Source organism: Vicugna pacos, chromosome 21 (assembly GCF_048564905.1).
Source record: "Vicugna pacos chromosome 21, VicPac4, whole genome shotgun sequence".
Classification (NCBI taxonomy): domain Eukaryota; kingdom Metazoa; phylum Chordata; class Mammalia; order Artiodactyla; family Camelidae; genus Vicugna; species Vicugna pacos.
In genome coordinates, this window is record NC_133007.1 from 6,706,870 (window position 1) to 6,717,273 (window position 10,404).

Below are 10,404 nucleotides of genomic sequence, written 5' to 3' on the forward strand. Positions count from 1 at the left end.
GTATTTGCCAAATTAGTGGCAGTGGAGGAATATTTATAGGAAAAAACAGTTGAAAGGTTTCCTGAATGTTTCCAGAGTTTATTAAAATCCCTGCAGTTCTGATTCTAAACCAACAAAATATCAGAGGACAGAAAGAGCCATCACAACATTCTAGTTAACTCTCTTTTTTGTTTGTTTGTTTTTTGCTTTTTTGGTGGGGGAGGTAATTAGGTTTATTAATTTTTTTTAGTGAAAGTGGTGTGGATTGAACCCAGGACTTCGTGCATGCTAGGGATGCACTCTACCACTGAGCTCTACCCTCCCCTGAACAATATTCTAGTTAACTTCTAGAAAGAAAAAATCATTTGCTGTCATTCATCCAATGAAGATTGACTCTCTACTAAGTACTCGGCCCCATACTGGGCCCTGGAAACACCTGGATGAGTGTGGTCCCATCCAGCAGTGACTTCACACAGCTGACCTCCTTGTAAGGGGGACAGACAGGTGAGAATATAATAGAAATTCATTGGGATCAGTCCTACAATGGGACTACATGCAAGGACAAAGGTGGGATCAAAGAGGGCAAAAGTAATTTTTCTGTGATGCTGGGCAGGGGGGAGGGGCAAAGGGAGTGCTGGCGACCAAGGCTCATGGTGTCAGACAGAGAAGCTTGAGATACTTTCTTCTACTGGTTGCAGAAGAGGATGATATACAGAAAGATGGGAGTGGGTAGGGGAGCTCCTGCCACCATCCAGCCCTTAATTAATTAGCTTCTGCCCCGGGAGCAGGCTAGGGCACCGCGTGTGTCTGCGTTGTTCACTGAGGTATCTCTAGCACCTAGGACAGTACCTGGCATGCAGTCATACTCAAAAGATAGCTGTTGAATGAATGAATAAAAAGACTACAATCAAACACATCGTCTGTTCACCTTATCCCTAGCTAGCTTTTTGCCCAGCTCAGAATGCTAGAAGCCAAAGAAGGAGATTTCAACAAAGAAGGTATATTCCGTGATGTTAATTCATGTCATATATTGCAGAAAGGACAAGTGAAATTAGACTGAGAAGTAGATCAGACCATTGCGAGTTTCCCGTTGACCTGCCCAGGAACAATCTAACTAGAGTAGTTGCGACATAAGTCCTTCAGCGGAGTGCTGAAGAGTAATAAGGAAGTGAGGGGGAGGCAGCGAGCAGACAGTTTGCTCTTAAGAACTCTGTGAAGATGAGGAAAGGTCTCAAGTAAAGAGAGAAATCCAGGAACTTGGGAGGGTTTCTGAAAGTTGAGAGATGTTTGTTCAAAGGCAAAGAGCCCTGGAGAGAGAGTATATAGCTCAAGTGGCAGAGCGCATGCTTGACATGCCCAAGGTCCCAGGTTCGATCCCCAGCACCTCCTCCCAAAAGAAATAAATGGATAAACCCAATTAGAACCTCCTCATACAACAAACAAAACAAGCCAAACTTGTGTTTAAAAAAAATTTAAAAAGGCAAGGAGCCCTCATCCAGGAGAGGGCCACAGGGAGTAGAAAAGAAAGGCAACCAGCCGATGTTGAGTTCCCATTGTACTTAATCCTTCAACTACTCAAGGGACGATGTGGGGCTTATTGGTAAGGAATCTGGGGTTTTGAGATGGTTTTTAAAACTTGCTTAAGACATGCTACCACATGGGTAAAACTTGAGGCCATTATGCTAAGTGAAATAAGCCAGTCACAGAGACAAATACCGTATGATTCTACTTTCTACTACATAGAGTAGTCAGACTCAGAGACAGGAGGTAGAATGCTGGTAGCAGGAGCTGGAGAAAGCGGGGATAGGTTGTGGCTGTTTAACGGATACAGAGTTTCAGTTTTGTTTTGTTTTAGAGCTTAAGATCACGCAGCTTGTAAACAGAGGAGGTGGAATTCAAACCCTTGTCTAGCTGGCTGTGAAATCTCTGCTTTTTTCTGTACACACCTACACCGGTCTGTAAAGTAGAAACTACAGCAGGGGGAGGGAGGTGGAGAAAGGTCTTGGGGGAGTCAGCAAAGGATGGGGTCAAGAGCTAGAGATGGGACCAGCTCAGAATAAAAATAATACCTCTACTGAGCCTGAGGGGAAGAAGGAAAACGGGGTGGGCTGCAGGTCCCTTTGTGGCTGGGGAGCTAAGGAATGTCTGAGAACCTCCACTTTCTGCCTAAAGCTGGAGGCAAATGTGATGGGATCAGGCAGGGAGCTTGAGGGGGTGAAGAGGGTTTGAAACAGCCGTTGTGAACAAAAAACTGACTGGGGTTACATTTATAAATGGCAAAGCAGAGTTGAGCTTCTGGCCATCACACCTAACCACATACATGGATAAAGTCCATGAGGAACTGCTCCTAAGGAACTGTGCAGTTAACTGAAGTTCATTCATAAGGTTGGCCAGTACAGTCACAACGGAAAGCATTAGTCATACCCCTGAGGTCACTAAGGGCCCCAGAAAATGAGCAATTTACCTGTAGATTCAAAGTGCAGCTGTTAAAACTAGAAAACAGCTGCTACAAGGGAACCAGCTTAAGAACCCAACAAGCAGAATGGCCGAGGTATAATCAGTCCTAAGTGGAAGCCCTCGTGCCTGTGCAGAAAGGAGCTCCACGTTCAAGTCACCCTGGGCTGCTCCCCACCAAGTGCTGAGCTTTTTCAGCCACATCAGTAGATGGAGATAGTGCTTAGTTTAGGTGGGGCATCTTCAAAGTATAAAAGACGGCAGCCAGATCCAGGCACCAAATACCTTGCACTTTTTCTTCAGTGGGGTTTTAAAACTGTGGAAGTGCTCCCAGTATTCCCCAAACAAAGTATTTTATTGCTGTAACATGAAATTACCAAATTCTAATAAGGCAGCCCTAAGTATCTTAATTTACAATCTACTGATTGCAACCTAAATGGGATTTTTCTAAAAAGGAAATTTGGAGTAGCTGTGATAACAGCCACAGATCGCTTTAACAAGCTAGAACTGAGTTGATTCTATTATTTGCCCAGTCTCTATGTGGAGCTAGTTTCATGTAAGCCAGATAATGACAAGTATCATAATCTAGAAATGAGTTGCTGCGTTGTCCTTCAGTTTAAAAAAATATTTTATTTTGAAATGATTATAGATTCACAGTAAACTGCAAAAATAACAGAGGTCCCACATACCCTTCACCAAATTTCCTCCATGGTTACAGCTTACACAATTATGGTACAATAGCAAAACTAGGAAACGGATACTGTGTGTCAATATGTGTGTATAGTTCTATGTCATTTTATCACATGTGTAGATTTGTGTGGCCAGCACTGCAATCAAGATACAGGTCTACCATCACAGTGAAGGTCTCTTTCATGCCACATTTTTATAGTCACACTAGACCTCTTCCCCTCAACCATCCCTAATCCTGGCAACTATTAATCTGTTTCCCACCTCTGTAATTTTGTCATCTGAGAGTGTTATAGAAATGGAATTACATAGTATGTAATCATCTGAGATTGGCTTTTTTCACTTAGCATAATAACCTCGAGATTCATCCAAATTGTTGCATATTTAAAAGGTCATTCTCTTTGCTCAGTAGTTTTCCATCGCTTGGAAGTACCATTGTTTAACCATTCATCTGTGGAAGGACATTTTGGTTGTTTTCAATTTCTGGCTGTTACAAATAAAGCTGCTATGAGCAATGTATACAGATTTTTCTGTGGACATAAGTTTTCATTTCTCTGGTGTAAATTACCAGGAGTATAATTTCTGGATAAATAGATATTTAGTTTTTAAAGAAATGATCAAACTATTTTCCAGAATGCTTTTCCCATTCTGTGTTCCCACAAACAATGGATGAATGATCCAGTTTCTCTACATCCTTGCCAGCATTTGGTGTTGTCACTACTTTTTATTTTAGCTGTTCTTGTAGGTGTGTAGTGGTATCTAACTGTGGTCTTAATTTGCATTTCCCTAATGCCTAGTTATAAAGATAAGAAATTTATAACTGGTTTCAAAGTTTCTTTCGGCAAATCATTTTACTCTCTCCAAGCCTTGATTTTCTCATCTGTAAAATAAGAGAATTCAACTATATAACCCCTAAATGACATCATAGTTCAAAAATTCTATGTACCGCTGGACCCACCTTGGGAGAGTTTTGGTTTTGGGGGGTTTTTTTTGCTGGATGAGGAGCTTTTAATTTTCCCTTTGCACATCAGCTACTCCCATCTGCCAAGAATTATCAAAGAGTGACTCTTACCCTTGGGTGTCATTGACATTTCTGTGAAATGGGTGACAATTCCCTGTTTACTTCATTTGGCCCTATTCAGCATTTAAGTCACATTTCAAAAGCTGAGCAAAAAGACTCAGACTTCCACCAATTTGTAAGAGTCTTTATTAATTTTCTGATTCATTGTCAAGTTTTTATTCCCAAGGTTCACTGTAGAACATAGCTCTGAGTAGGTGATACCTTGTAATTTTCATCAAGCATCGCTTGAGGGCCTCCGGGGTGCAGAGAGGGTGGTGTCCTGGAAAGAGCACAGCTGTATATGGAGGAGAACTTGGGTTTGAATGATCTGCCGTTTATTTACTGCAACCTCATCAAGAAACATAGCTCATCTGAACTTCGGCAAAATGAAGATACTCTCTGCTGCTGAAGTTACGAGGAAAGAGAGAGGACGTATGTAAAGCACCCTGTTCGGAGTAGGTGCTCCATACACGGTATGAATGCTATGAATACGGGGGACGCAGGGAGCAGTCCCTGGAGAAAACCTCGAGGAAGAGACAGCCCATGGCACGCCCTGTTCCCTACACACGCATCTTGTTTAGCTCCTACACTAACCCTGGGAGACAGGTGCTTACAGACCTGTTCTTATAAAACTGAGGCTGAGAAGTTCGATAACTTAAGGTCACCCTAAGTGAAGGAGATAGAATTCAAACTGCGTCCTTAAGGGATGTCCAGTCCAGCCAAAGAGACACGCTGTGCAGAAACAAATACCAGCATAGAGCATCCAGTGTCCTGGCGTGGCAGAGCCAAAGGGCACTGAGGAGTTGAGAGAGGGAGTTCATTCTGAGCACTGGCCAGTTGGGGAAGGCAAAAGGAAGCTAGAGGATGAGAACTTCCTCTGTCTCGCTGGGCATCTCTGAGTTCCTAGCTGTCACCATCACAACCGCCTGTTGGTCCGGGAAGCCCAGGCCGGCTGCTGCCGAGAGGGAGGCAGCACTGGGCTCTCCCAGGCCTCCCTCTCCCCCTCCCCCTCCGCTAATGCAGTATTTATATGCAGGCCTTCCAATTTCTATTAGGCTCTAAAGTTTTATCCAGCCTGTGTTATTTAGCATTATCGCAAAGGATCAGTCAGAACTGTATTTTTCCTATGAACATGAGACCCAGGCTCTATTTTACAGAAATACATTCCAGATTACCTTCCCTAGAATCATTTTCTATCATGTGAGCTTGACTTGCTAATAAGCACACGTCTGGGCCATCTCTGCACTTGCTAATCTTCAAAACATCATTGGGTACTATTGCCTGTACTCTACTGTACACATTAGGCATTACAGAAATTCATTTAGTTAATATGTGCATCTATTGAATGCCTACTAAGTGCCAGGCACTGCAGCCTCAGGCCTCAGGGAACATACACTCTATGAATGGGTGATTAACTAGTGAAGGCCGTAAGACTTTAACTTAAATACCAATATCCGTGGCACATACCAGTATGAAATTAAAGTAAATAAACTCTGCAACTTTAATGAAAATTAAAGTGTAGTGTAGTGTAGACAGTGCCGCAGAGAGAAATGACTGATTTGCTGTGGCAGGGGACAATCCTTGAAGATGCCATCATTGGGCCTATAAAACACATCATCTTGTAGACTGATTTCAGGTCTATGAAGCTGGGCAAGTTTACAAGTCTTTGAAATTTGATCTCAATTTCAGTTGCAAAGGCTTAAATTGGGTTAGAGCAGCTTGCATTTCGTCCTCAACCCTCCTTGATCCTCAGGGATCAATGACTAATTCAGTTTTTTTAAAAGCTGGGTGGCAGGCAGCCCAGGAACTCAGCCTCTGGGGGTTACATCTGGTTTGGCAACTTCCTGTGGTGTGTGATGCACAGAGCATGATCTGTGGCCGTTATGTGAGTAATGTGCGGAGCGTGTGCTCTGGGACCTTTTACAGTACAGCAAGGGGTTGTATTTCAGCAGCTGATGAGACTCCAAGTGTTTTGCTTTTTATTACTCCAGCCCTTCAGATTTTCCCGGAATTGTCACCTTTATGAGTTTGTGTCTTCTCTGTGTATTCCCAGAATTCTCTATTTAGGCTACTGTCATGTGGCTGTAAATAGAGAGCTTTTACTCAGTTCAGGTAACAAATTCATCTCGGAATCCACACTGATGCTTCAAAAAGGGGAAAAAGTGAAGACGGCTTCAGCTTGGGGCTGGTTGTCTCATTTCTCCCTGGGTTTCACTTCCTTTTCCATCCTGGTGGCTTCCCATTTCGTTCCCTGAATTTATTTTCCCTTTAACAAGCCATTTTCTCAGAAGCTGTTTTTCTCCTCTGTTGTGCCCACTTTCTGGCCCCTGTTTTGCTTCTTCAGGGGTCTGGCTGCTGCCCCCACACTTGCCTGGCCCCTGCCTCAGCTCTCCAGGGCTCCTAGCCAGCCCAGCCTTCCAGCCACCCCTCCGCCACTCGGCTCCAACTGTCTGGCTCCAACTGTCCGGCTCCAACAGACTCAGAACCTTCTGGTCCCAAACATTCTCTCATGCCCAACCCCCGCCAAGGACCAAGTGCAGAAGCTCCAGCTGGGTTCAAGCTCACCCTGAGTGGGAGGCAGGGGGAAAGGGAAACATAACATGATCAAGTTATAACAAGCAGTTTCATGTACTTCATAGGCATTGGTGAGAACTGATGGAAGTTGCAGTTCAAGAACTTCCATGAACTAAATGCCCAAGTGACAATAGGAAGGGAAATTCAGATTATATAACAGCTCTACTGGCCTTAAGAATAACAAAGATATACATTAAGTATCAGATACTTGGGCCCCCAAGATGGCTGAGAACTCAATTCTCAGCATCTCTTCTCAGAGCCTTTAAGAAAAACGGTGCCTTATGTAAGAACCTCTGAAATCTGTCCTTGTCCCTAACCTGGGTTGGGGAGGAGTGTGGTTAGAATGTTTGGGACCCCTAATAACAAGATAAACTATTAACTAAGAAATGTTAATGCTGATGAAACCGCTGAAGAACTCCGATGAATCCTTGGAGTGTTCACCCTGGGCCCCTCGAATGTCATATGATCCTGAGCAGGATATTTCCCCTCAGTGACCTCACTTGTAAGATGACACTGTTCTTTTGCACCAGTACATGAGGACTAGCTAATTAAAATACTGTACTAGTTCATTCAAGAAGTATTTACTGAGTTCCCGCTACATACAAGGCAGCATGCAAACGGGCTCTCTAAGGTGACACAAAGATTTAAAAATAGATCACCATAAATAAACGCATGATAGGATTATGTAAAACCTTCCAGATAATTTTAGCTGTTTGGATACACAAACAGGGCTTCTGAGTCGACCATTTTGAATGACTTGACCTGTATTTTTCCACCATCATGCCTCCCTTCCAAATCAATTCATTCATCATAGGCTGCAGCTGATTTCACTCTATTTTCTAATGGTAGGACCAGAGCTGCCATGCAAGGTTGTGCCCTATATAAGGACACCCCACTGAGGGTGCAAACAGGGTAGAAATACACCCTACATTCTGCTGGCTAAGCACTGTGACCCGGGCTCGGTCAGTGTCCACCCAGAGGAGGGGAACAATTTTCTAATTTGCACAAATGTCTTGGATGGGTTAGCTGTGGCCCTCCTCAGCTGGTTCATGAGTCAGAAATAGAATAAATGGGCAGAGTTGAGTTTTGTAATCAAACAAGATTTACAACAAAGATACATTTAATGGTGTCCTTGGTGTTTGTCTAGCTATGTGGTAAGTCACTCATTTAAGTGGCTGAATTTGGTGTTCTTTTTACTCAGCCAAGCCAACTATGGGGAAGCAAGAGGGAAGGAGAGGAGACCACAGTGAGTTTGGTGAGTTCCCCTGGAGCCGCAGGTTGGGTTTCTTTGTCAGTAGGGGGTCCCCACTGTCCAAGTGCTCCCAGAAATCTTACGTCCAGGGTTCTGAGCTCATTTTAAACCTATTGAAAGACACCAGCATCTCCCCTCTGGCAGAACCTTCTTATGAGGATCAAAGAGCAGTCATCAGAAACCTCAGGCTCTGGAGGAGAAGCCGTCGGACACGTTGATCAATGAGCTACTCCACTACCGTCAGGGATGAACATGGGAGGCCAAGAACACCTTCCCTTGTCCTGCACAGGTTGGGGATGAGCCTTATAAATGGAAGAAAACTGAGCAGTGTGATTTAAAGACAGGATTATTTGTCCCCTGAATTCCCCTAGAACCATCCAAAATTCTGCCATTCTCATTTGGCTTAATTCTTCTCATGGAGAGTTAAGGTAAGGTGGGCTATTGACCAGCCACTCTCGCTGTAGGGAGAATTCACTTCCTTAGTTTGATTTCCTAAGGACTTGCTGATCCGCTGGAGCAAACGGAGCTTTTGCTGGACTGAGGGGAGCCTGCAGAGCCTGGTAGGGGTGTGCTGTCCTTGAATTGTGTCCACCCAAAACGCATGTTTAGATCCTAAACCCCAGTACCTACAGATGTGACCTTATTTGGACACAGACTAGTTGCAGATGGCGTTAGTTCAGATGAGGTCCTACTGGAGTAGCATGGACTGGTACCCTTATATAAAGGGAAATTTGGGTCCAGAGAGACACACTCAGGGAGGACATCATGTGAAGACTGGAGTTATACAGCCACAAGCCAAGGAATGGCCAGAAGCTGGGAGAGAAGCCTGGCACAGGTAGGTCCTGAATGACTTCGGCAGGAGCACGGCTCTGCTGACACCTTGGTTTTGGACTTCTTACCTCCAGAACAGGGAGGTAAGAACTTTTTGTTGTTCTAGAAGCCACCCAGTTTGCAGCACATTGTCACGGCAGCCCCAGGATGCTAACACAAGGTGGAACAGGGAGAGGATGAAGGGGCATGGCAGTTGTGACAGGTTCTGTCTTTCCCCGAATGGCCACAACACCACCTCCACCCACATGCTCTTCTCACAATGTGCCTTTGACAATCTTCCCATTGAGTGTTGGAGTCTCTCTACTCTCTTCCCCCTTGAAACAGAACAGGATTTTGTGACCTCTTTGACTAATTAGACTATGGCAAAGGTGACATTATGTGACTTCCAAGAGTAGGTCAGAGAAAGGCTATACATTTCTGCTTAGATCTCTTGGGATCTTTGCTCTGAGGAACTCTAGTTGCCATGTAAGCAGTTGCCACCAATGCTGTGAGAAAACCCCAATCTAATCTAGACAATGAGACCACACGGAGAGCCCCTGAATCTACACAGAGAGAGATGCCAGCCCCCTGCCCCCAGCTGCTCTGCCCCTACTGTTGCAATTCCAGCCAGTATTTGACTGCCACCCCAGATCAGAACTGCCTGGCCATGCCCTACCCAAATCCCCAACCCGCAGAAACTATGACAGATAATAAAACGATTGGTGTTGTTTTAAGCCACTGGGGTTTGGGATTGGTTACACAGCCTGCAGGGTCTGGGGCAACCAGAAGAGAGGGGGACTTTGGAGAAACGGAGCCCAGAGTGGAAGATGTTACAGAGATACAAGGCTAAAAGGTGGCAAGTGTCCAAGGAAAGAGAGGTGGTGAAGGCGCTTCAGAAAGTGCAGTGGGAGACTCTCCCTCTGCGAGGGGCAGCTCAGTCCAGTGGGAAACACCTGGGCTGGGTGACTGGAGACCCCGCTTCCCCTCCAGCCCTGCTGCCCACTGCTTGAGGCTTGGGGCAGACATCTCCCTGGAGAGCGCTCTGTGTAATAACGTGTGAACGAACAGCTAACCCTGGGGAGGAGGAGCTAAAGAGCAAGAACGTGCCCCGTGCGCCCATTCTGGGGCCACCTCGCACCACTCTGACCGTGATTAGTTGTCCTCACATTGCCCCAGATGCTGGAAGACGAGCTCACCAGCTGAGACAAATATCTGACCCACTGGGCAATCGTGTTTCTCACAGTAAATTAATAAATATTTAATTAAATTAAATTTCTCACAGCATTCTAGTTTATGTCCCCGTGGGGACATTCCACCTGCACTTGTTAAGCCAAAGGCCCCAGACATAGGTGATCCAAATAAAGTGTGACTACTTGGAGGGACCCTGCCAGGAAAGTGATCAACTGGCCTTGCAAGTGAACCACAGCTGTGGAAACAAGCTCCTCTAAGGTCAAAAGCAGAAAGAAGAGGAAAAACGAAGTATGTAGGTGCTCAGAAGTAAGGGATGGCCCAGAAGAACTTGGAAATAGTGGGAGGGGCAGAGGGGGCCAGTCCTCTGATGGGACAGCTCGCCCTGCAACGGAGGAGT

At 45.1% G+C, this 10,404-nt stretch overlaps 1 long non-coding RNA gene across 1 annotated transcript; it reads left to right on the forward strand.

The window, feature by feature from the left end:
• The first annotated feature begins 6,734 nt into the window (after window positions 1-6,734).
• LOC140687935 (uncharacterized) lies at window positions 6,735-8,330 on the forward strand. Its single transcript, XR_012062560.1, has 3 exons — window positions 6,735-6,825; window positions 7,956-8,009; window positions 8,151-8,330. It is a non-coding gene; the product is annotated as an uncharacterized lncRNA (long non-coding RNA).
• The last annotated feature ends 2,074 nt before the right edge of the window (window positions 8,331-10,404 follow it).